This window comes from Scyliorhinus canicula, chromosome 4, assembly GCF_902713615.1.
Source record: "Scyliorhinus canicula chromosome 4, sScyCan1.1, whole genome shotgun sequence".
NCBI lineage: Eukaryota > Metazoa > Chordata > Chondrichthyes > Carcharhiniformes > Scyliorhinidae > Scyliorhinus > Scyliorhinus canicula.
Window position 1 is genome coordinate 58,916,176 of NC_052149.1, and position 24,410 is coordinate 58,940,585.

Here is a 24,410-nt window from a genome sequence, read left to right on the forward strand (position 1 = left end):
GAGAAAGTAAATTCCTTCAAAACATTCCATTCTGCTTGGAAATCCTTGGAAGACTGTTTCTTTGTTTAATTTGGATCTATTGCCCAAACCAAATATTACAGTTACCGGTGAGCAACTTTTTTTCCCCATATTCAAAACACAGTAAAAATGGTAAATAAAAATAAAATGCCCCATAATGTAGGCAATGGACCAGATCTTCCAGTCCCCAGATGGTTGTACACCGGAGGTGCCTTAGAAGATGCACTGGAGGACAGGCCCCCTTGAAAATTGTCAAGCACTAACTCAGGAATTTCCCAGGAAAGTTAAGCTTAGGGCAGCATGGTGGCGCAGTGGGTTAGCCCTGTTGCCTCATGGCGCCGAGGTCCCAGGTTCGATCCCGGCTCTGGGTCACTGTCCGTGGGGAGTTTGCATTTTCTCCCCGTGTTTGCGTGGGTTTCGCCCCCACAACCCAAAGATGTGCAAGTAGGTGGATGGGCCATGCTAAATTGCCCCTTAATTGGAAAAAAATGAATTGGGCACTCTAAATTTATTTTAAAAAAAGGAAAGTTAAGCTTCTATGGGTGATTACCTTGGAACCCTCCAAAATTCTGATTTTAAAGTCAGAGACTTTGGCTGGTTTCAACATACTTAGCAGAGTCGTTACCCAGGAAAGGTTAGCAGGATTAAAACAAGTTCCAACTCCTGTGTAACTGCTCCCCTAACACCCTATGACAACCCCCGACTACCCCCAAATCCAAATATCCCCTGACCCCTCCACCTACACCCCAACCACCCATCCACTACCCCACAACCCCCAGACTACTCCCTCTACCTCTGACTACCATTGATGGCCCCTACTAACCACCCCACCCTCTCAGCAATTTATCTACCCTTCTATTCCCTCACCCACTTACTTTACACACTTACCTTCTCTCCTTTCAAAGTGGCCGGGACATTTAAAATTATATGTTTAGAGCAGCTAGTGCCTAATGCCTTGAAAAAGGAAGGCAGGGCAGCATGGTGGTGCAGTGGGTTAGCCCTGCAGCCTCACGGCGCTGAGGTCCCAGGTTCGATCCTGGCTCTGGGTCACTGTCCATGTGGAGTTTGCACGTTCTCCCCGTGTTTGCGTGGGTTTCGCTCCACAAACCAAAGATGTGCTGGATAGGTGGATTGGCCACACTAAATTGCCCCTTAGAACATAGAACATAGAACAGTACAGCACAGAACAGGCCCTTCGGCCCTCAATGTTGTGCCGAGCCATGATCACCGTACTCAAACCCATGTATCCACCCTATACCTGTAACCCAACAACCCTCCCCCTTTAACCTTACTTTTATTAGGACACTACGGGCAATTTAGCATGGCCAATCCACCTAACCCGCACATCTTTGGACTGTGGGAGGAAACCGGAGCACCCGGAGGAAACCCACGCACACAGGGGGAGGACGTGCAGACTCCACACAGACAGTGACCCAGCCGGGAATCGAACCTGGGACCCTGGAGCTGTGAAGCATTTATGCTAACCACCATGCTACCCTGCTTCCCCTTAATTGGAAAAAAATGAATTGGGTACTCTAAATATTTAAAAAAAGAAAAGAGAAAGGAAGCTTGGCCTGGCTTCGCCCAATGTTCCAGAACTACAAAGGAAGGAATAAAGGAGCAGGTAAATTTCTCAGGAAGCCCGGTTTGGAAATCCGGGTGAGAAATGTGGAACTCCAGTGTAAGGTAAGTGAATAGTTGAGTGGCAATCTGACAGTGAGTGCCCCTCCTCGGATGAATTGGCCCAATGGTTAACAACATTCTTGAATTCTCTACTTATGTTGATTGAATATTATCAACCTTCACTTTAGCTTTAAATATTTTTGGTTTGTTTTGAATACTGGTAGATGAAACCTTATGTGAACCACATTTGAACAATATGTTGGACAGTAGCTTTGGTGTGAATGGCATTCGGGGGGTGGAAGGAGGGGTTGCCAGTAACGTTAGTCTGGGGGTAGTTGGGGGAGGCTGGCGTGTTGGTGTGGGGCACATCTTTGGGGTTCCCCCCCCCGGTTACTATATCCCAGAACTCGTAGTATAGAGGCTGTTATATAAATACAAGCTATTGTAACCTTCTCTGTATGCACGGATGGTGAGGTCTTTGTAGTTGAAGTGATCAGAGAACATATGGATTTGTAAATGAAAAAAACTGTTTCTTAATTAACTAAAACATTAAAGGGTTTCTATGATGACTACTAAGATTACAGTTGGATATGATGGCGCAATATAAACAACTATGATTAACTCTTATTAATTACTGTTGATTTAGGAGCTGCTCGATCTGTGACTGCACTCTGTGCTTGCTGTCCAGGTAGTCTCTTTGTGCTGTCTCGGTTCTGTCTCCCACATGTGGGTGCCTTCTAGTTCTCCTGTCGTCACGCCACCTGTGGTCGGATGCTAGAATACGTCCTGTCTCCCACATGTGGGTGTCCTGCAGTACCCTTCTCATGTAGCCACGCCCATATAGTCGGATGCTAGAATTGTAATCTGTGCATGCAGGTACTAATGTTTTTATACAGTTTGGTTATTATGTTATATACACAAATTATATTATACATATCATTACAACTATTACTGATTAAAACTTTAACTTGGGGGTTAAAATAATTTTGATTCAATGATGACAAATGGATTTTTGATGTGTTGTTTACTTTGATGGACATCAAGATGGACACTTTACAAGTGGCACTATGATAGATTGATAAACCCTTGTTTTCTGTGTATCCCATTGAACTGGGTTTAATGTTAAGGAAATTTCAAAGGCTGATGTACCTCCATAAATTTCTATTCTTATTGCCAGTTGGTTGCATTTTTCTTAAACACAAGCACTTTTCTCAAATTGAACCAAAATTTCCATTGTTGGAAGAAAGGGATATTATCTCTAAAAGCACTATTTTTCTAAGTTTGTACAATATCCCTCTTAAGTTTGGATCATCATGGTCTGAACACAAAGAACTCTCCTTGGGAATATATTTAATCCTGTCCTAGTTCTGCCCTTGTGCAAGATGGCATTAAACTATCAGCCCAATGCATGCCCTGAATGTTTCTTCCCCGCTGGAAAATGATCTGGTGATTTGTAACAGGTTATATTGCTGAGTTTCTAAGTTTTCACCGTCCAAGTCAACTTTGCTGTCAAGAGGAAGGAAACTACCTGAGCTCATAGTAAATCTTTCGGCACCACTTGCACATCAGATCCACACCAATATAAATTGGCAGCTGCAGGGTAAAGCTGTGCAATCTTGTACTGTTGGTTGCATTGGATCAAGTCCAGTCTAATAAGGAGGAGGGGTGGGAGCGGTTGAATTTTTTCAATTGCTGTAAGTCAACAAAAGAAAATTGACCTAATTTATCACTTCATTCATCAGTTTAGTTTACAGAGATTCAACGGCCAAAATACTATCTTGATACACGTAAAAGGTCTTCTGCAACAGGGAAAAGCACTTCTGACACTGGGGAGTTACAGTAGATTAAAATGGTTTTAATATTTGTTGACAAAACGCTGAAAATTATTTGCGAATAATATCCGAAATAAAGTCTAAGGACTATAAAATGCAGAAGATTGAAGGCTTGTGCAGTATTTGAGGTTTTTTCCGTTTATCAAATTTTATTCTTTTCCACGCAGATGTTGGGCTCCTTGCCATGAAATGTGAAGGCATTTTTCTTGAAGCTTATTAACACTGGCACTGAAATTCTCAAAGACTTTTAAGATTATTCTTTCAAAATCGCAAAACTTGGCAGTGAACAGTAGAAAGGCTCAGGTGAAGATTGTAGCCAAAACTAATGGTTTATGGTCTGGCTAAAGCTTAGTTCAAGAATCTATCACCAGTAGAAACTTCTTCACCCCTGAGCTTAATTGTAGAAATGAGATGCAAAATAATATACATACAGGTATATAAAATATACATGCATGCATTTCTGACTGAGGTAAAAAAGCACAATATTCCTGAAACCTTAGTTGTGCTTTGAACAACCAAAATTAATTTGCCAAAATGGAAAATTGTAAAAATCAGCCAAATAAATAAAACTTATTTTTTGCAAATGTATACCTGATCAAATTTCAATTACCTTACTCATGAGAATTTTATAAAGCACAGAAGAAAAGAGCATATGAAGGTACTGAGTCAACACATCTGTACATTTACTTTAACTGATTCTATTTTCCCCCATTGTTTTTTATGTGAGAGGAAGTTCTTTCCAAGTGCAGCCTGAAACAAAACTCCTGTTACATTCTCTCATCCTCTAGCTTTTGTATTCAACTTGGGTTTCTTGCCTTCCACAGACAATAGTCGTCCAACTGTCCCCTTAAAGCACCCCGCTCCCTAAATTCAAGCTGAGGACTCCACCGCACCCTAAAGTGTATTTGGTCATCTAATTTCATACCAATTCCTTGCTATTTGGCCCCAAGTTGGCATTCATTAATCATGCATTTTTAAAACCATGTTCTTGCTGATCAACATCTTGGGTGGAATTTTCTGGTTATGCCAAATGTCAATGGAGTTTTGGCGGGGCCACTGAATCTCCCGTGGCGGATCCCACTATGACGGGGCCATAAAATCCTGGCCCTTGGCCATCTTAAATAATATTAAAGATCCCATGAACATTGATCATAAAGCATAGAATTAGCCTCCAGGAAATGTTGATCTCTTCCAAGAACATTCTGGATTGTTCTGAGAGTTCCAGATCCAATGAGATAGGAAATCACATTTGGTTATCCCTATTTTAACACTTTTGTACTCACCAGGGATTCTGCAATTCCTGGTGGACGACTCAAACTCCCATTGGTTGATGATTAAGACCAGTGGAAGATATTCTCATGCAACAAACATAAACAAACTTACAGCCATACTCTCACTCCTTTCTCTCCTAGAAAACAACTCCAGTCTCCCACTACTAATTTTCAAGTGAAACACCTTCATATTGTCAATGTTCTCATGGGGCCCAAAGAGATTTTACTCAAAGAAGAAATAGTCATGGTAAACTGCTAAAAATAGTTGGAAATTTGTTAGTCAATCTATAAATAAATATAGAGTACCCAATTATTTTTTCTAATTAAGGGGCAATTTAGCGTGGCCAATCCACCTACTCTGCACATTTTTTTTTGAGTTGTGGGGGCGAAACCCACGCAGACACGGGGAGAATGTGCAAACTCCACACGGACAGTGACCCAGAGCCGGGATCGAACCTGGGACCTCAGTGCCGTGAGGCAGCTGTGCTAACCACTAGGCCACCGTGCTGCCCTTCTATAAATAAATATAACAGAAAATAGGACTGCACTATAACATTGACACTGATTTTGTCACCACTGTAGTTAGTGAACTTTTCCACAGCCATTATCCCACCTCACACGGTGTTTTGGATAGCCTCCAATGACTACATATTTGATCTTTCTCAATTTCCTTCAATAAGTAGCAGCGTTAAAAGCTGAGGAAGAATGTGAGCTGGCCCCAGGGACAGCAGGTTCCTGCTCCTGCACTGGCATCACCACTTGCTCCTCTTCACTTGTTGTCCATGTTTCACTTGGCAATCGCAGCTCCAGTTCTTTACCTAAATTGTCCCTGGTGGATATATGGAGTGGTTGACCAGAATGCTTTGACGCACTGACTACTTCAGCAGCTCCAGGAACTGTAGTTGGTTCTTGGAGGGCACCTTTTGAAGCGGAAATGTGAGACTTCTTAGACTTCAATTATTACTTACATGGCATTATAATGTGTGCATGGTATTGTGAATGTATCTTGCCTTGGTATGTGTCAATGAGTAGGGGGAGAAGAAAGAATGTGGGATAATGGTGCCTACTCTCAGTCTGGGTGATGCCTGCATCTTTATCCTTCCCAAATCTCTCTATGTTCTCAATCTCAAAGATTTCCTGATGGTTTCTTCAAAGGAACTCAACGTCTTATAGTGTGTGGGTATTCTCCTCTGAACTCCAGTTCCATGTCACCACCTTCTGCTAGTTAAGAAGTAGCTGTAGAGATGCTGTGAATGTCAGGAGCACATTGAGTGATAGTCGAGTGCCATTTCCCAGCCTGCTGTGGATGAAGACAAATTGGACAGCAAGGTGTTGTAGCCTAGTGTGTCAACAATTCTAGTTAAAAGTAGCAGGCAGATATTGTCACCCACTGCTATGTGGATATTGATGATAAGCACCCAAAAGGGTGTTACATTGTCTGAATTTCCACATGGGGTAGCTGTCAAATTGCCCTTTCAGTTATTGAAAGAAAATGATGGATTGTACCATGTCTGATTTCTGCACATCTGAAAATGTCTTTCATATTTGGTGCTAAGTTATTAGGAATGTCAGCAGCGTATTTAGTCAGTGACTTGTTCCTCCCAGGTACACTGAATTGCTCTTCCTTCCTCCATTTTTTGGAGCAGAAAATCCACAACTCTTGATCTTCCGATCTTAGATTGCCTCACCACTCCTCTTTACTTGCAGTGAAGCTCATCATTCTTCACCCGGACTTCCAAACTGGGCCTCCCCAGAAATGCCTGTTCAAGGATTCCTTCCTTCGTGGTGTGGGAGCATTGGGGCAAACTAGGCTGACCCACGTTTTACAGCACTAGCTGCCATATTCCGATAAGTTTACATGTTCCAAAGTAGCTTTGAGAAGTTACGGGCAAAAGGGACAAGTGTGTGAGTTAAATGGGTGACGGGATAAGGTGGCAAGTGGGTAGGTGAGTGTGTAGAATGGCAGGTAAATGGGTGAGGGGATAGGGTAGCAGGTAGGTGGGTGTCGGGGTAGGGTGGAGGGTGAATGGGTGTTGAGTTAGGATGGCAGATAAATCTGAGGAATGAGGTGGCAGGTATGTGGGTGAGGAGGATAGGGTGGCAGGTGAATGACTGAAGGGGTAGGCTGGCAGGTCAGTGAATGAGGAGGTAAGGTGGGTAAGTGAGGGGATAGGGTGGCAGGTGGCTGAGGGGTTAGGGTGACAGGTGGAAGGCAAGTGGGTTTGGAGGTAGGGTAGGTTGAGTGGTCAGGGGAGTAATCCAGGGGCAGCGGGAGGGGGTTGTAGTCAGATGGTCCAGTGGTGAATTGGGTGGGGGTTGTTGGTGACGGTGTCAGTCGTATAGTTACCCTTCTAATATTTCCTGGGTAACTTTTGTAGTAAGTGAGTTGGAACCGTCCAAAGACTGACTTTAACTCCAAGTTTCTGAGTGCTTTAGGCATGGGACATTGTGATAGTGTGCCTCAGTTGGATATAATGGTGAGGAACTGAGCATTTCTTGGTGGTCGAGGAAAGTAATTTTAGTGAAAGCAGAGTCTAAGTAGATACTCTTGGATAGTTAATCTGGTGTCATGGGTTTCAGGATGCAACCTTTCTGCCTCTTCTTCCTCTTTTATCTCCTACCTTGGTAGATTCCTGGGGGAAATGGCTGAGCCTTCATGGTTGCAATGCTTATCAGTAAGTATGCAGGAGGCCACCTTGAACTTAAAAACCCACTAGAACAGCAGCAGAACCGTCAATTGTCTGTTCCATGATGTTTCGCAGTGGCTCCATTGCTCTTATTGTAGCAGCTGTGTCAGCTCTGGTGGAGGGTCATCAGTCATATATACAGAGTGCAGTCTTTGCACCTGTGGAGATCCAGCAACTGGCACTGGACAAATGGCTGCAACCAGGATAGCGTGCAATCGCTGACAGGATGTATGGGGAATGGTCGCACACCAACTGCATGTTGCTAGAAAGTTGGTCCTTGCGGTTCCTGAACTTCACTCTTTTAACATTCAGAGCCTGCATGCATGCAGTCAATGGTTCCCTGCACCACTATGTATTTGACTATCCTAGAAAATTCACTCTTCCGGCATGTCCCTGCTGAGGGATAGATGATCCAAATGACCTCCCAGACAGCAAATGGATGGTGTACATCTTAGCATATGAATTAGGAGCACAAATAGACCATTTGGCCTCTGGAGCCTCCTCCACCAATTGATAAGATCATGGCTGAACTGATTGTGCCCTCAACTCTGCTGTCCTCTCTATCCCCGATAAGCTTTGACTTCCTGGTCAATCAAAAATCTATAGCCTTAAAAATGCCAATGAATCAGTCTCCACTGCTGTCTGGGGAAGAGAACACAAATGAATAACAATCTTCAAAAGAAACAAATTCTTGAGCGTGATGTAACGGCTGCGCCGCGACCGACTCAGGAGGCAACATGGTCAGTAAATCTCGCGAGAGGCCTCTCGCAAGATTACCCGGCTCGTTACACATTGCGGGATCTAACGGGAAGTCATGGTGTGTCCCGCCCATTATTCAAGTGAGTAGTTAGTCTCACTTCGAATATGTCTACAACGGATCTACCCAGTTCTCGGGATTGAATCCCTGTGCTCGGAGAACCCAAGTTGGCGCTGTTTAGTACTGGTCTCCACAAACATGGACAATCTGGGTCCCGCCCATTATTCAAGTGAGTAGTTAGTCTCACTTCGAATATGTCTACACCGGATCTGCCCAGTTCCCGGGATTGAATCCCCGTGCTCGGAGAACCTGAGTTGGCATTGTTTAGTACTGGTCTCCACAAACATGGTAAGAAGTCTTACAACACCAGGTTAAAGTCCAACAGGTTTGTTTCAAACACGAGCTTTCGGAGCACGGCTCCTTCTTCAGGTGAATGGAAAGGCTTGTTCCAGAAATGTTTATATAGACACAGTCAGAGATGCCCCGGAATGCGAGCACCTGCAGGCAATCAAATCATCAAAGATGCAGAGAGAGAGGTAACTCCAGGTTAAAGAGGTGTGAATTGTCCCAAGCCAGTTCAGTCGGTAGGCCTCTGCAAGTCCAGGCTTGTTGGTGGGGGCCGAATGTAATGCGACATGAATCCCAGATCCCGGTTGAGTCCACATTCATGCGTGCGGAACTTAGCTATAAGTTTTTGTGCGGAACTTATAGCTAAGTTCCGCACGCATGAATGCGGACTCAACCGGGATCTGGGATTCATGTCGCATTACATTCGGCCCCCACCAACAAGCCTGGACTTGCAGAGGCCTACCGACTGAACTGGCTTGGGACAATTCACACCTCTTTAACCTGGAGTTACCTCTCTCTCTGCATCTTTGATGATTTGATTGCCTGCAGGTGCTCGCATTCCGGGGCATCTCTGACTGTGTCTATATAAACATTTCTGGAACAAGCCTTTCCATTCACCTGAAGAAGGAGCCGTGCTCCGAAAGCTCGTGTTTGAAACAAACCTGTTGGACTTTAACCTGGTGTTGTAAGACTTCTTACTGTGCTCACCCCAGTCCAACGCCGGCATCTCCACATCATGTCCACAAACATGGACCAGGCAGAACGGTCTGGAGGGGGGGAGGGGGAGGGGGAGGGGGGGGGGGGGGGGGGGGGGAGGGGGGGGAGGGGGGGGGGGGGGGGCGCTGTCTCCCAGACAATCAGAGGCCCCTGGGTGGTTGGCCTTTTGGCAGGGTGGTACCTTAGCACTGCTGATGTCTCCTGGGTACCCTGGCAATGCCCCTATGTGCCTGGTTGGTACTCCCAGAATGCCCAGGTCACATTGCCAGGCTGGCAATGGCAAATGCCCGTGCTGGCGAATGGGCCCCGGGGGCTGCCTCCCCTAAAGAGATGGGGTGAAGGGGGGGGGGGGGGGGGGGGGTGCGAGAGGAACCCTAATTGGCAAGTTGGGGTGTTGGGGTTGTCTGGGGGTCGTGTTGGTAGGTCAGGAAATCAGGGCACCATTTAAACATGAAGGTAAGTGTGGCTTTCGCGGGGCATTCCTTGCCCAGGCCCGAGATAAGAACAAGTCCCTTTAAATAGCAGGACCTTTGTCAGCATTGCAAGCACCACAAGCTAAACGTGCTCAACACGGAACTCTTCTTTTGTTAAATCGCACCCCTTGTCATCTCCATCTTTAATGGCAGATCCCTAGTTTTTCAACTGTGTCCCCTATTTCTAATCTCTCCAGCAAGGTGAAATATCCACTCAGCATTCATCCTGTCAAATCTCCTCAGTGTCCAATATGTTCCAATAAGTTCACCTCTCAATCTTCTAAACTGCAATAGGTTCAGGTATAACACATCCAACCTTTCCTCATAACACAACCCATTCACCCCTGGAATCAGCAGAGTCAATTTTCTCTGAAAGTATTTCAATGTAATGATATCTAATGAAAGGAGATCAAACTGTACATCAGATGTGGGACGGGATTCTCCGAGTCTCCGCATGCAGTCACGCCCTGCACAGGGACGTAGAATGGGGCATCGGACCCGCGACACCTTCCCGCGACGCCTTCCCGCGATTCTCCGGCAACTGGAGAATCGGCTCCAGTCGCACCCGCGGTTGACACGGTGTCAGTCGGGGGGCCGTTGAAAGAGGGCCCCGCGTCGATTCTCCGCGGACGAGCAGACGAGTTCTCGCTGACGTGGTTCATGTATGGTTCCACCTGGCGAGAGCTCGGAGTCGCGGCTGTGGTGGCCATCCTGGTAGGCGATGGGAGTATCCATCACAGGACGGGGGCCTCCACAACCACCAGGCCCGTGATCGGGGGCCACTGATCGGCAGGCACGCGCGATCTCGGCGGGGGCCTACTTCTTCGGCGCCAGCCCGCTGTATGGGTCTGCCATGTCGCGTGGGGCCGCGCTGCGAGCGGCCACCACGTGCATGCGCGGACTCGCGGCCGGAAGTGCAGGCCCCATATTGGCAGCCAGAGCTGCATGGAGCACTCTGGAGCCCTACAAGCCCCTTTAAAAATGGAAAATCACCCTCAACTTTCTAGAAAAAATTCCAGAGTAATTCGCGCTAATTTTCTCGCTTACGTGGGGATATAGCCCCATTATTGGAGAATCCCGCCTGTGGTCTCACTAACTACAACTACAGTAAAAATGTCCTACTTTTGTATTCAATTTCCCCTGCAATAAACAAGAACGTAATAATAATAGTCTGTTGTCACAAGTAGGCTTTAATGAAGTCGCTGTGAAAAGACCCCAGTCGCCACATTCCAGCGCCTGTTCGTGGAGGCTGCTACAGGAATTGAACCTGCGCTGCTGGCCTTGTTCTGCATTGCAAGCCAGCTGTTTAGCCCACTGTGCTAAGCCAGCCCCTTACATGCCACCTGCTTTCCTGAATACGTGCTGTGCCTGCACACTAATGTTTTGTGATTCATGTGTTTCGGGAAGGAAATCTGCCATCCGTACCTGGTCTGGCCTACATGTGACTCCAGAACCACAGCAATGTGGTTGACGCTTAAATGCCCTCCGAAATAGCCCAGCAAGCCACTCCGTTGTATCAACCGCTACAAAGTCAATGAAAAGGAAAGAAACGGGACAGACCACATGGTATCCGTCGAGGCACTGGAAACGGCAACAGCAAGCCTAGCCCTTTCGATTCTGCAAAGTCCTCCTTACTAACATCTGAGGGCTTGTGTCAAAATTGAGAAAGCTGTCAAACAACAACCTGACATAGTCATACTCACAAAATCATATCTTACAGTTAACATCCCAGACATCAGCATCACCATCCCTGAGTATGTCCTGTCCCACTGGAAGGATAGGTCCAGCAGAACTGGCGGCACAGTGGTATTCTGTCAGCAAGGTATTGCCATTGGGAGTCTCAAAATCAAATCTGGACCCCATGGAGCCTCTTGGATTCAGGCCAAATATGGGCAAGGAAACCTCCCGTTGATTACCACATACCATCCATTCTCAGCTGATGAATCAGTACTCCTCCATGTTGAACACCACTTGGAGGAAGTACTGGAGGTGGCAAGGGGACAGAATGTACTCATAGGTGACTTCAATGCCCATCACCAAGAGTGGCTCGAGTAACATCACTACGGACTGAGCTGGCGAGTTCTAAAGGACATAACTGCTAAACTGGGTCTGCGACAGGTGGTGAGGGAACCAATAAGAGGGAAAAACATACTAGATCTCATCCGCACCAACCTGCCTGCTGCACATGCATCTGTCCATGCCAGTATCAGTAGGAATGACCACCACACAGTCCTTGTGGAGACAAAGACCTGTCTTCGCATTGAGGATACCATCCATTGTGTTGTGTGGCAGCACGGTAGCACAAGTGGATAGCACTGTGGCTTCACAGCGCAGGGTCCCAGGTTTGATTCCCTGCTGGGTCACTGTCTGTGAGGAGTCTGCACGTTCTCCCCGTGTGTGCGTGGGTTTCCTCCGGGTGCTCCGGTTTCCTCCCATAGTCCAGAGCCATGCAGATTAGTTGGATTGGCCATGCTAAATTGCCTTTAGTGTCCAAAAAGGTTAATTAGGTTATGGGGATAGGGTGGAAGTGAGGGCTTGATGTGGGTCGGTGCAGACTTGATGGGCCGAATGGCCTCCTTCTGCACTGTATGTTCTATGTTCTACCATTGTGCTAAATGGGATAGATTTGGAACAGATCTAGCAACTGAAGACTGGGCATTCATGAGGTGCTGTGGGTCGTCAGCAGCAACAGAATTGTATTCAACCACAATCTGTAACCTCATGGCCCAGTATATCCCTCACTCTACCATTACCACCAAGCCAGGGTGATCACCCTGTTTCAATGAAGAGGGCAGGAGGGCATACCAGGAGCAACACCAGGCATACCGGAAAATAAGGTGTCAATCTGGTGAAACTACAACACAGGACTACTTGCATGCCAAACAACATAAGCCGCAAGTGATAGAGCTAAGCAATCCCACATCCAATGGATCATATCTAAGCTTTGCAGTACTGCCACGTCCAGTCGTGAATGGTGGTGGACAATTCAACAACTCACAGGAGAGGAGGTTCCACAAATATCCCATCATCAATGATGGAGGAGCCCAGCACATATGTGTAAATGAGGCATTTGCAATAATCTTCAGCCAGAAGTGCCGAGTCGATGATTCATCTCGATCTCCTCCAGAGGTCCCCAGCATCACAAATTGCTGTCTTCAGCCAATTCAATTCATCCCCCCATAATATCAAGAAACGGCTAAAGCCACTGGATACTGAAAGGCCATGGGCCTTGACAATATCCCAGCAATAGTACTTGTGCTCCAGAATTGCCATGTCCCTAGCCAAGCTGTTCCAGTACAGCTGCAACACTGGTATCTACCCAGCAATGTGCAAAATTGCCCAGGTGTGACCTGTACACAAGAAACAGGAAACATCCAACCCAGCCAATTACCATACCATCAGTATACTCTCAATGATCAGCAAAGTGATGGAAGGAGTCATCAACAGTGCGATCAAGTGGCACTTGCTTCGCAATACCATGCTCACTGGTGCTCAGTGTGGATTCTACCAGGGTCACTCAGCTCCTGACCTCATTGCAGCCTTGGTTTAAATATGGACAAAAGAGCTGAACTCCAGAGGTGAGGTGAGAATGACTGTTCTTGACATCAAGGCAGCATTTGGTCTGGCATCAAGGAGCCATAGGTAAACTAGAGTCAATGGGAATCAGGGGGGATATTCTCCGCTGGTTGGAGTCAGACCCAGCACAATGGAAGATGGTTGTGGTGATTGGAGGTCAGTCATCTCAGTCCCGGGACATCACTGCAGGAGTTCCTCAGGGTAGTGTCCTAGGCCCAACCATCTTCAGCTGCTTCATCAATGGCCTCCCTTCCAACATAAGGGCAGATATGGGGGTGCTCACCACCAGTCAGCTCTCCCCCTCAAAGGGGAAAGCAGCCCCTGGGAATATTGCAACTTAACCTATATTTATCTCGTTTTTCAGACTTGTGATTGGCATCTCACCTGGGTCTAAGTCCTGTGGCGGGGCTGGGGATGGGGAGTGTTTATTGCTGTGGAGGGTGATGGGAAACCATGCCAATCTTCTGGCCCCCAACCTAATTAATTATGCATCCAGGGTTTTGTGTCATCTTCTGTGGTGGGGTAGGTTTGACTGCACGCACCCCAACATCATATCTGACTGACAGTTTGAAAAGGCGCCCAACATCACTTTTTTTCATTGGTTCGTTCAGTAGACTTGGGCACCGCAGGTTGTGCCAGCATTTATTCCCTCCCTAATTTCCCCCTTGAGGGGCAGTTTAGAGTGGCACACATTGCTGTGGGTCTGGAGTCACATATAGGCCAGACCAGGTAAGGATGACAGATTTCCTTCTCTAAAGGACATTTGTGAACCAGGTGGGTTTTTACAACAATCGACAATGGTTTCATGGTCACCTTTATACTTTTAATTCCAGATTTAAAAAAAAATTAAAATGGCACCATCTGTCATGGCGGGATTCAAACCCAGGCTCCCAGAGCATCACTCTGGGTCTCTGGATTACTAGTCCAGCAACAATACCACTATTCTACTGTCTCCCTATCACTGAAGGAAGACGTTGGACCTCTCCGCAGTCTTCCCGCCATTTCGTCATCATGTTGCTGTCCAAGAAGCACGTCAACCACAGCCCACATATTCACCACATCGGCTCTAGTTCTCCAAAACACTTTCCGTTTTATACCACAGTACGTTCACAAACTCAATCTAAGCACGTCACCTGTAATTTATGGGCAGCACGGTAGCATTGTGGATAGCACAATCGCTTCACAGCTCCAGGGTCCCATGTTCGATTCCGGCTTGGGTCACTGTCTGTACGGAGTCTTCACATCCTCCCCGTGTGTGAGTGGGTTTCCTCCGGGTGCTCCGGTTTCCTCCCACAGTCCAAAGATGTGCAGGTTAGGTGGATTGGCCATGATAAATTGCCCTTAGTGTCCAAAATTGCCCTTAGTGTCCAAAATTGCCCTTAGTGTTGGGTGGGGTTACTGGGTTATGGGGATAGGGTGGAGATGTTAACCTTGGGTAGGGTGCTCTTTCCAGGAGCCGGTGCAGACTCGATGGGCCGAATGGCCTCCTTCTGCACTGTAAATTCTATGAATTTGATGTCAAACCTGTTCAAATATTGCTGTTTATTGTGGGGGGGGGGGGGGGGGGGGGGGGGGGGGGGGGGGGGGGGGGGGGGGGGGGGGGGGGGGGGGTAGGAAGGGGGGGGGGGGGGGGGGGGGGGGATGGGACGTGGGCAAAGAGTTGCCATGTTGCTGAATGCCTGTCCAACTGGGAATGATCAGCACAGACATTCATATCACATACACAGATGAAGTTCTTGCAAGAAACATTGAATCAGCACAACACCTGTTTAACATTGCGAACGCACAGATCCTGGCTCTTCTAGCATACACACCCGGCACACACCCACTACTTCTTCGAAGCATCAGATGCCACTCACAGGGAGCACCAGTTCTTTGCTTCTGGACATTCCAGAATGTCCAGTGGCACTACAGAGCCCAATTTCACACCGTAGATTACAAAAACAAGGTGGTTATGCTAAACCTTTATCAAACATTGGTTAGGCCTCAGCTGGAGTATCACATTCAATTCTGAGCACCACACTTTAGGAAGGATGTCAAAGACTTTGAGAGGGTGCAGAGGAGATTTACTAACATGGTATCAGAGATCAAGAACTTCAGTTATGTGGAGAGATTGGCGAAGATGGGATTTTTCTCCTTAGAGAAGATAAGGTGAAGTGGAGATTTGATGCTGGTGTTTAAAATCATCAAGGGCTTTGATGGAGCAAATATGGACAAACTTTCCACTGGCAGAAAGGTTGGTAATTTCTGGACACCAATTTAAGAATATTGGCAGAAGAAGTAGAGGCAAAGTAAGGAGACAACTTTTGTACGCAGCTAGTTGTTACGAAATGGAGTACTCTGTCTGAAAGGGTGATAGAAGGAGACTCAATAATAACTTTCAATAGGCAATCAGATAAATGCAAGAAAGGGAAATTTTGCAAAACTATAGGAAAAGGGCAAGGGAGTGGAGCTGACTGGATAGATTTTTCGAAGAACCAGCACAGACAAGATGGAACAAATGGCCTCCCTCCATCATGCAACATTCCACAAAGTTTGACACCGATGAGGCATTGACCCCCAATGTCCTTATGAAAGTTAGGAGCTGACAAAACATTTTTTATTACTACCAGAAAGCCCAGAGTTTGAGTTCTTCATCCATTTTGTCTATTTTCTTCTTCTTCAGCTACAGCCACTAGTAACTGCCCAAACCTGACTGTCTCAGCTTTTTGCCTCTTTCATAGTAAGGTATCACTGCTTTTTTGCCTCTTCACTTACTTAACATAGAAAGACAACTGTGCAGAATGGGGTTTCGATCTGTTATATGACAAACCATTTTGTGAGGTTTAGACATTGGGCTAAGAAGTTCTACTAATAATTAATTTCAATAATGTTGGTTTTAAACTAAGTCATAATAAAACATGCTAGTAGAGATCCACATGCCCACCATCCCTCACTTCTGTTGGATCCTCAAGGAATTCTGATTAACTTTGCCAGACTTGTCATGCTCTTCATAATCTCAAAATGATTGCCCTTTCTTTTGTTAAATCTGCTGGAATTACTTCCTTAATAATGGATGTCAATTTTTCTTGCACTTTAAATGTCAAGCCAACAGTCGTATAATTACCAGAACTCTATTCATGACCTTTGAAATTAATGGAATAACATTATTTTTCAACTTACTGTTGTTTTCAATATGTTCCAAAACTATTGCCCCAGCACCATGCCCTTACTTCCTTAATTATTTATATTGATGAATTCTATCTTTCCTACTGTATATTTCCAAAACATATAAAATCAACCGAGAGCAAAACTCAGAACACAGGGAGGGATTATACGCCACCTGCCACAGGTAGAGGAGTTTCCAAGCAAAAAAAACGAGATCATCACCAACACTCCAGTCCCCCACTGGTGGCGGTATCGAGGTTCACACCCCACGACAGCGGGAGGATGTAAATGGGTCATCTGAACTCATTTGAATCCTATTAGTGGGCTGGACACCAGATTCTCTAAACCATTGTGATGCTCCAGGCCTCTGGGCCGGGATTCACGCACACATAGATTGGGGCAAGTATTTGCCAGCGTGGCCCTAATGTGGTGGACCTTGTGATGGGCCAAGGAGGTAACATTTAATGTTGGTGCCCAAAAAATTAATTGAAGGTCCCCCACAACACAAATCCTTCTCACCCATCCCCATCCACCCCCCCCCCCCAACAGAGACCCACTACCAGAGACACCCCCTCCAGACCCCTATATTAGAGACCCCCCCATATCAGAGACTCCCCCCCCCCCCATCAGTCAGCCCTGCCAAGAAGCTAAAGAACCATCCAAGCAGAAACAGTAAAACAAATCACACTGCTTTTTCACTCACCAGTCCCTTACACCTGCTGCCTCAGACAGAGGTGTCAAAAGCAGCAGGGTGCTACTTCATAGAAAACCAAAACCACATCAAAACCACAACCCCCTTGAAACCTTTTATTTGCGAGGATTCTAAACACTTTCAAAGTGAAAAAGCACTTTGTCCGGGGGTGGGGGTTGTTAGAGAGACAGGATTTGCATGGTGGAGAGAAGGGATAGCTTTGGATCTAGCTATCAGGCCACCGCATAATTTGGTGGCCCAATAGTGGGGTTCAGAACGGAATCCCTTGCTCTCTCCGCCATGCATAAATTTTAATGCCAAAGGAGAGGATGTCGCTTCTGGGCACCGCTCCTAGCATCCGGATGCACCAGAAGCGATTGAGCTCCGATAGGAGAACATAGTCTCCCAAACAAGGAATTCAGCCCATAATGTCTAACATCAGATATGATTCTGGAATTGGACAGCACTTATTGAACAATCCTAAATGTGTTAAGATTATACTAATTACCAATATAATATCAAGCTTGCAATTTAGCTCACTTGCTAAGACTTGCTAAGAACTATGTATATTCATATGCAGGGACCTGGAATCTGCCAGCAAAAGGAACTTGTCCAGGTGTTGTGCCTTTTTTGTACTGTTACCATCCCAGCAGTCAGGCCCCAGAATGGAACCCTGGCTAAATTGACCGTAACTTCTATTTTATTGTTTAGCGACGTGGGTGAACAGAGTCACAAGACTGCCAAATAACTTTTAACAAAAGAATAAAACATTTATTAAACATGGAAGGATTGACTATAATAAATGCTCCTTCACGTCTTGTATATCTTCACAGCTGTAGAGAGATTTTTAAGGATAACACAAGTTACTAAATATATCTGATGTTATAATGTTCCTGATAAGTACACAGTCTATGTAAACCTACAGGCCAACTGTGGTCAGACACACCACACTCTGAAACCAAGTGGCGGATACCACCAATACAACTTCTATGGATTTCTCATCAGATCTCCCCAGTTGCTTGTCACAATGTGAGCCGACTGGTCATACTGGGACTCTGACTTCCAAATGAGTGTTTCCAAACTCTAATCTCAAAAACATGCCTTAGAATCTTCTCCAAGTAATGCTTTCTCTCGGATGCCTTCATCAAGGATTTCAAACTCTTCTTTCAGTATGCATCTGCCTTGGACTGCCACATGATTCCATGCTTCCACACAATCTCTTCCATTCTTCCACACAATCTCTAAAGTACCCAGCCATGCCAATAGTACACTGCTGCTTCACAGGTTGCATTAAGATGTCACCAAACTTTTGATTCACATCTGGGGCTGGATTCTCCGCTCCCCAACGCCAAAATCTCATTCAGGGACGGAGCGGAGAATCAGTTTTGGTGCTGAAATTGGGACTGGCGCCGGTTTTTAAATTCTCTGCCCAACGAAAATCAGCGTACTCGTGGAGTAAACCACGCTGAGTACCCACCGCCTCAGGCACCTCAGGCCCACCCCATGATGCTCCATTGTCGACCGGCCGAATTCGCAACGGCGTGGGACTCATGTGGTTTCACCATCCGGGAACCTCGCATGGCGGCTGCCGTCTCAGTCCGGGGCCACCACACTTGGGGGAGGGCCGATCAGCGGGCGGGGGGGGGGTCTTCATTCAGGGCTGGGGGCAATGTAGGCAGGCAGTCCGGGGCGCGCGAGCGGCCGATGTGGGGCACTCTTTTGCCGGTCCAGAACCACGAGCTGAGTCCGCCATGGAGCATGGCATGGCTGCTGCAGGCCGCCGCAGTGCGCATGCGCAGCCTCTGACCCGGAAGTGCTGGGGGCCGTACCGGCAGCTAGAGCTGCGAGCTCTACGATGGGTGCCTGATAGCTGCCAGCAAAATGGTGAATCTGTGGCCTTTTGACAGCAGTTTTCCTGGCGTAAAAGACCACAGTTTTCATGACGGCGTGGGGACATAGTCCCAAAAACAGAGAATCCAGCCCCTGATGTCAGGTTCCCACTTTACTGCAGCTGTCTCTTTAACTCAGAGTACTTTCTCTGCTTTTTACTTTAATATCACCCAACAGGGCCTTGTTCAACTTCATTTTCTTTGTTCCGAGAACTTAACTGTCTTCCTGAGACCAACATGCTGTCCCAACGCCCTGATTTCTGGACTTTCTTGTGTTCTTTAGGGAAGCTTGCATTTTGCAGCTCCTTGGTCCTGTCCAGTTACTTCTGCATCCAGTTTAAAACTAACCTCAAAAGATCTTTCAAACTTTGGAAGGCCCCTGGTTGCTAAGCAGCAGCTTACTTTCTTTAAAACACTGTTTTCAATCGTAAACTCTTTTATTACAATGCAGGCACAGTTTAAAATTAAACCAACCCCCCCCCCCCCCCCCCCCCCCCCCCCCCCCCCCCCCCCCCCAGGCACGCAGGCACCTTTGTTTAACATGAGCTAACTGAAGTTTTAACCCTTTTGTATACAGAAAGACAAAATTAAACTTATTTAAAGCTATACCGTGTTTCTAATACTCACAAGTATAGAGCATAGAGCATAGAACAGTACAGCACAGAACAGGCCCTTCGGCCCTCAATGTTGTGCCGAGCCATGATTACCCTACTCAAACCCACGTATCCACCCTATACCCGTAACCCAACAACCCCCCCCCCCATTAACCTTACTTTTATTAGGACACTACGGGCAATTTAGCATGGCCAATCCACCTAACCCGCACATCTTTGGACTGTGGGAGGAAACCGGAGCACCCGGAGGAAACCCACGCACACAGGGGGAGGACGTGCAGACTCCACACAGACAGTGACCCAGCCAGGAATCGAACCTGGGACCCTGGAGCTGTGAAGCATTTATGCTAACCACCATGCTACCCTGCTGCCCCACAAGTACAAATATAGATTACTTAAAACTGCCGGTTTCTTGATAACATTGGACAAAAGTATGAGAACAATAGCACTGATGCAGATTCCATGCCAATGCCATGACCAATCAGAGACAACTTGTCAATCATTCCATGCACTTTTCTCATGCACTATAAATTGTTCTGTGCTTTGAAATTTAGTATGCTTGCATCTGTCCTGAGAGTGCAAGATAAAAGGCTAAAATGTCTCTTTTCTCAGCAATACTCAGGTTCCGTGTTACCGTGTCTATAAAAGCCTATTTTTATCTTTCTACAACGTTATTTTCCTCCATTACTTTACTAACCTTTTTAAACTTAGTTGAGCACATTGAAGGTTTGATTGAAGGTAAACTCTATGGATGAACTGCCAATCAACCATTCTATTCACCTGGTCATCAACATTAGTTAGTTACAGTTACTTCTTGAGTCCAGTTGTGATATTTAAGGGATATAAACTAATATAAAGACAATGGGGTGACTTGAACAGATCATGAAATGAATGCATGTTTTCAATACTTTGCTTGATTTGAAGATTGCAAGCTGACTGAAAAACCTCGAGATAACCTTTCTTTTTCCAAGTGCTCAGAGGAGTACGAGTTGATTAAAGGTAATCTTCATGAATTTGTGTTGGGTAAGTCGTGTCGGCTAATTGAGTAGATAAAGTAAAATCTGTGAATGTCGACTATAGACTTCCGTTAGGTATTTGATAAAAGCCAGGATTCTCCGAGCCTCCGCGCCGCAATCGCACTCGGCACGGGGGCCGAGAATGGGCGCCAGACCCGCGATCGGGTCCGACACCGCTCCTGCGATTTTCCAGGGACTGGAGAATCTCTGCCAATCGCGCGCGGTTAGCGACGCCGGTCGGGGCCATTAAAAGAGGCTCTCTGGGCAATTCTCCGCCGACAACTGGCTGAGTTCCCACTGGCGTGGTTCACTCATGGTTCCATCTGGCGGGCACTTGGAGTGGTGGCTGCGGACTCAGTTCGCGGCTGCCCTGGTGGGGGGCAGGGGGATCCGTCACCAGAGAGGGCCTCCAGAACAGGAGGCTCGCGATCGGGGGCCACCAATCGGTGGGTGCGCGCGATCTCGTGGAGGGGGGGGGGGGTGGGGAGCCTATATTGTCGGGTCCGGCCCGCTCTGGGTCCGCCATGTTGCGCGGTGCTGCCGTCACAGAGGGCCGCCAGGCGCATGAGCAGATCCGCAGCCGGAAGTGCAGGGCCCCGTATCGGCAAACGGAGCTGTGCGGAGTACTCCAGGGCCCTGCTAGCCTCCTGCAAAATGGAGAAACACTCTGGACTTTCTCCAGGAATGTCCAGAGTGATTCACACCCGTTTTCTTGCAGGCCTGGGGACATAGCCCCATTATCAGAGAATTCTATTTTCCACATGAGATCCTAAGCAAAAATAAAGGTATACACAATTGGAGGTAAGTTTGTGACATGGGTTGTTTATTGGTTGGGACGTAGGAGACAGAGACTCGGGACAAAGGGAATATTCTTCTGTCGACACGCTGTGACCAGTAGTGTCTGACAGGCTTGTGCTGTGCCTCATCTTCTCACTATATAATTTAACAATGAAATTGATGAAGGAATAGAGAGGTGCCTATCCAAGCCTGCTGATGACACTAAGTTAGAGCCACAGTAAATTGCACCTAGTGCAACCAGCAAATGGACATAGTGAGTGGATAAACAGGCAGATAGAATTCAATTCGAGGAAGTGTGAAGTCATTCAGTCTGGATCCACAAAACACAAATGGAAATATTTCTTGTTTGGTGCGAGACTAGGAGCTATCACTGGCAAAAAGGTTGGTGTTTAAGTCTACAAATCACTGAAAGCTTTCGCACAGGTATAAAAGATAATCTAAAATGTTAATGGAGTGTTGGCCCGAAATAAAGCAGGGAGAATTGTTTGGGTTCTGCAGAGTCTTGACGTGACATTATTTTTTAATACCGCCCTTAGTTATGAGTATTGTAATGACTCTTGGGAAGGAAGGCAGTGGTATTGTGGTAATATTACTAGATTAATAATCCAGAGACCTACTCTGAGGGTATGAGTTCAAATCCCACCAAGGCTGTTGGTGGAGTTTAAATTCAATTAATAAATTGGATCTGAAAGCTAGTCTCTCACCATCATAAAAAACCATCTGGTTTACTCATGTCCTTTAGGAAAGAGAATTTGCCAGTCTAGCCTACGTGTGATTCCTGAGATCAATGTACTTTTGTTGGTAAGGTTATCAGGGGATACAGATCAAAGGCAGTTAAACGGAGCTGAGTTACAAATCCATGATCTAATTGATCACTCAAGCTCGAGCGACCTAATTATGGACTCGAGTTCCGATGTTCTCCATTACGTTTAAGTTTGTTATTCAGGACTAATATAATAATCTTTTACTATCAGTTCTTCCCAGGAATTATTATTAATTTTAGGCAGAGGTTAATTCCCTCCAGACATGTCAGAATCCTGTCTCTCAATGACAATGTCCTAAATCTTCAGGAATGGCTGCTTTTAATAGCGTAACAAGTAGGTTTAACAGAATGAAACTTGAAGCGCGACTGGTAGCAGTCTTACCTTTCAAATAGACTGATGGATGGTATACTCATAATATTTCCATCCAAGTTCCATTTATGATCACACAGTAACTGAATACTGTTCACTTACATATTTCTATCAACTCCAGTATCCATGAGCTACTTGTTATTTTAAGCCAGTCTCAAAATTAAGAGCATTTGGAGGGTTGACTTTGGTTACTGCAGTACTATTTAAATGACATGGATCACTATGAGACCATGAATCTCTACTGATGTGTCATTCTACATTTGGGATGGTGCTGCAATGCAGAGTTCATACAATTCTTTGCAGCATATCAAAGCTCTCTCAAAATATCACACCTATATGACCCTAATGTGGCAACCAATGAGCAGCAAGTTAATGACTTGAAGAATTAAAGTTCCCTACTCTCATTCAACACATGCACTGGTAACATAAGTAAATTCAACATAATTGGGATATCAAATATCCTTGTTAAAGTAAGTTATTTTTTTGTGAGTTATTCTGTGCCAAAATAAATTTAATTACGTGCTTGTGGAAATAACTGAACACCCCGTAATATTTCTCAGTAACATAAGCAGGTAATTTCTTAAATGTTTTATCTTCTTAAATTATAATTTTCTTAAATTATAATTAATAATTCATCTCCACATAAGGGGGCGAGAGAGAGGGAGTGTCACCTCCTTCATCTCTTGATTTACTGAGATAGGTTTTTTGCAACTGCTCAACTCCAGGATATCTGTTTCAGTGACGTATAACATACAGTAAACATTTGTTTTGTTTTGTGTGTCCCTCAAATTTGTTGTTCCTGTTTCGTACACTGGTGGTGTGGTGTACCTTATCTGGGAAAGCTGTAGCCTGAATCAGGTTGTTATTTTAAGTTGGTTTATTTGCACGATGTACACTATTTACAAGATGGCCGATTGAGTAGGCACACCTCTCCTGAGTGCTGCCTGCTTGTTTACCAGACAGAGTCTCTAGCACATGACTGCTGATGTCACTATTACATCATGGCCTACATCATTTATTAGCATAACTATTCAATACCCTATTACATGACAACACCCCCTAGTTATACTATCAACTTCTTAACAACAATGTGAACTGTTTTTAAATGATTTACATCAAATTTACTTTAAACTATTGCACTGAATTGGCTCTACCACCTTCTCCTCCGAAGTTCACCAGTCAGAGGTTAAGGGTGAAAGTGTCCCAAAATCTGTCAAGAGGACGCGATCTACCGGCCACTTTGCACTCAAAAGGCAGTGCAGCCGATAGATGCTGGGAGATCGTTCGTTCGGGATCTACCCGGCTTGCTATGCCTCGGGAGATCTAGTGCGATCTCGCAAGACGTTGTGATCAGAATCCCGCCCATTGTGGGCTGGATCACTATTTTACAAATCTGTATATTAGAGTGAGACAGCTAGTCTCACTGATATGTGCCCCCCTGATCTGCCTGAGGCGTTGGGATCTAACTCCTTCACCTCGGAGACCTTGGGTGAGTGCCGTACAGTGCTGGTCCACAAAAATTTGGACCAGATGTAAAGGCACTTGTGGAGGTCTCCCAGGGAATCAGAGGCCCTCAGGTGCTTGCCCTCTAAACAGGGTGGCATGCCTGGCACTGCTAGTGACACCTTGGCACATTGGCACTGCCAGCCTGGCATCCTGGCAGTGCCAACCGGGTGCCAGGCTGGCATATTTACTGCAGCAGTGATCTGGCCCAGGATGTCCCTACGCACGTGGCTTGCACCCCCCGAGGACCCCTTATAATTGAGTTGGGTTGGGGGGGTTCAGACGTCACGTCAGAGGGTCAAGAGATTGAGACGCCC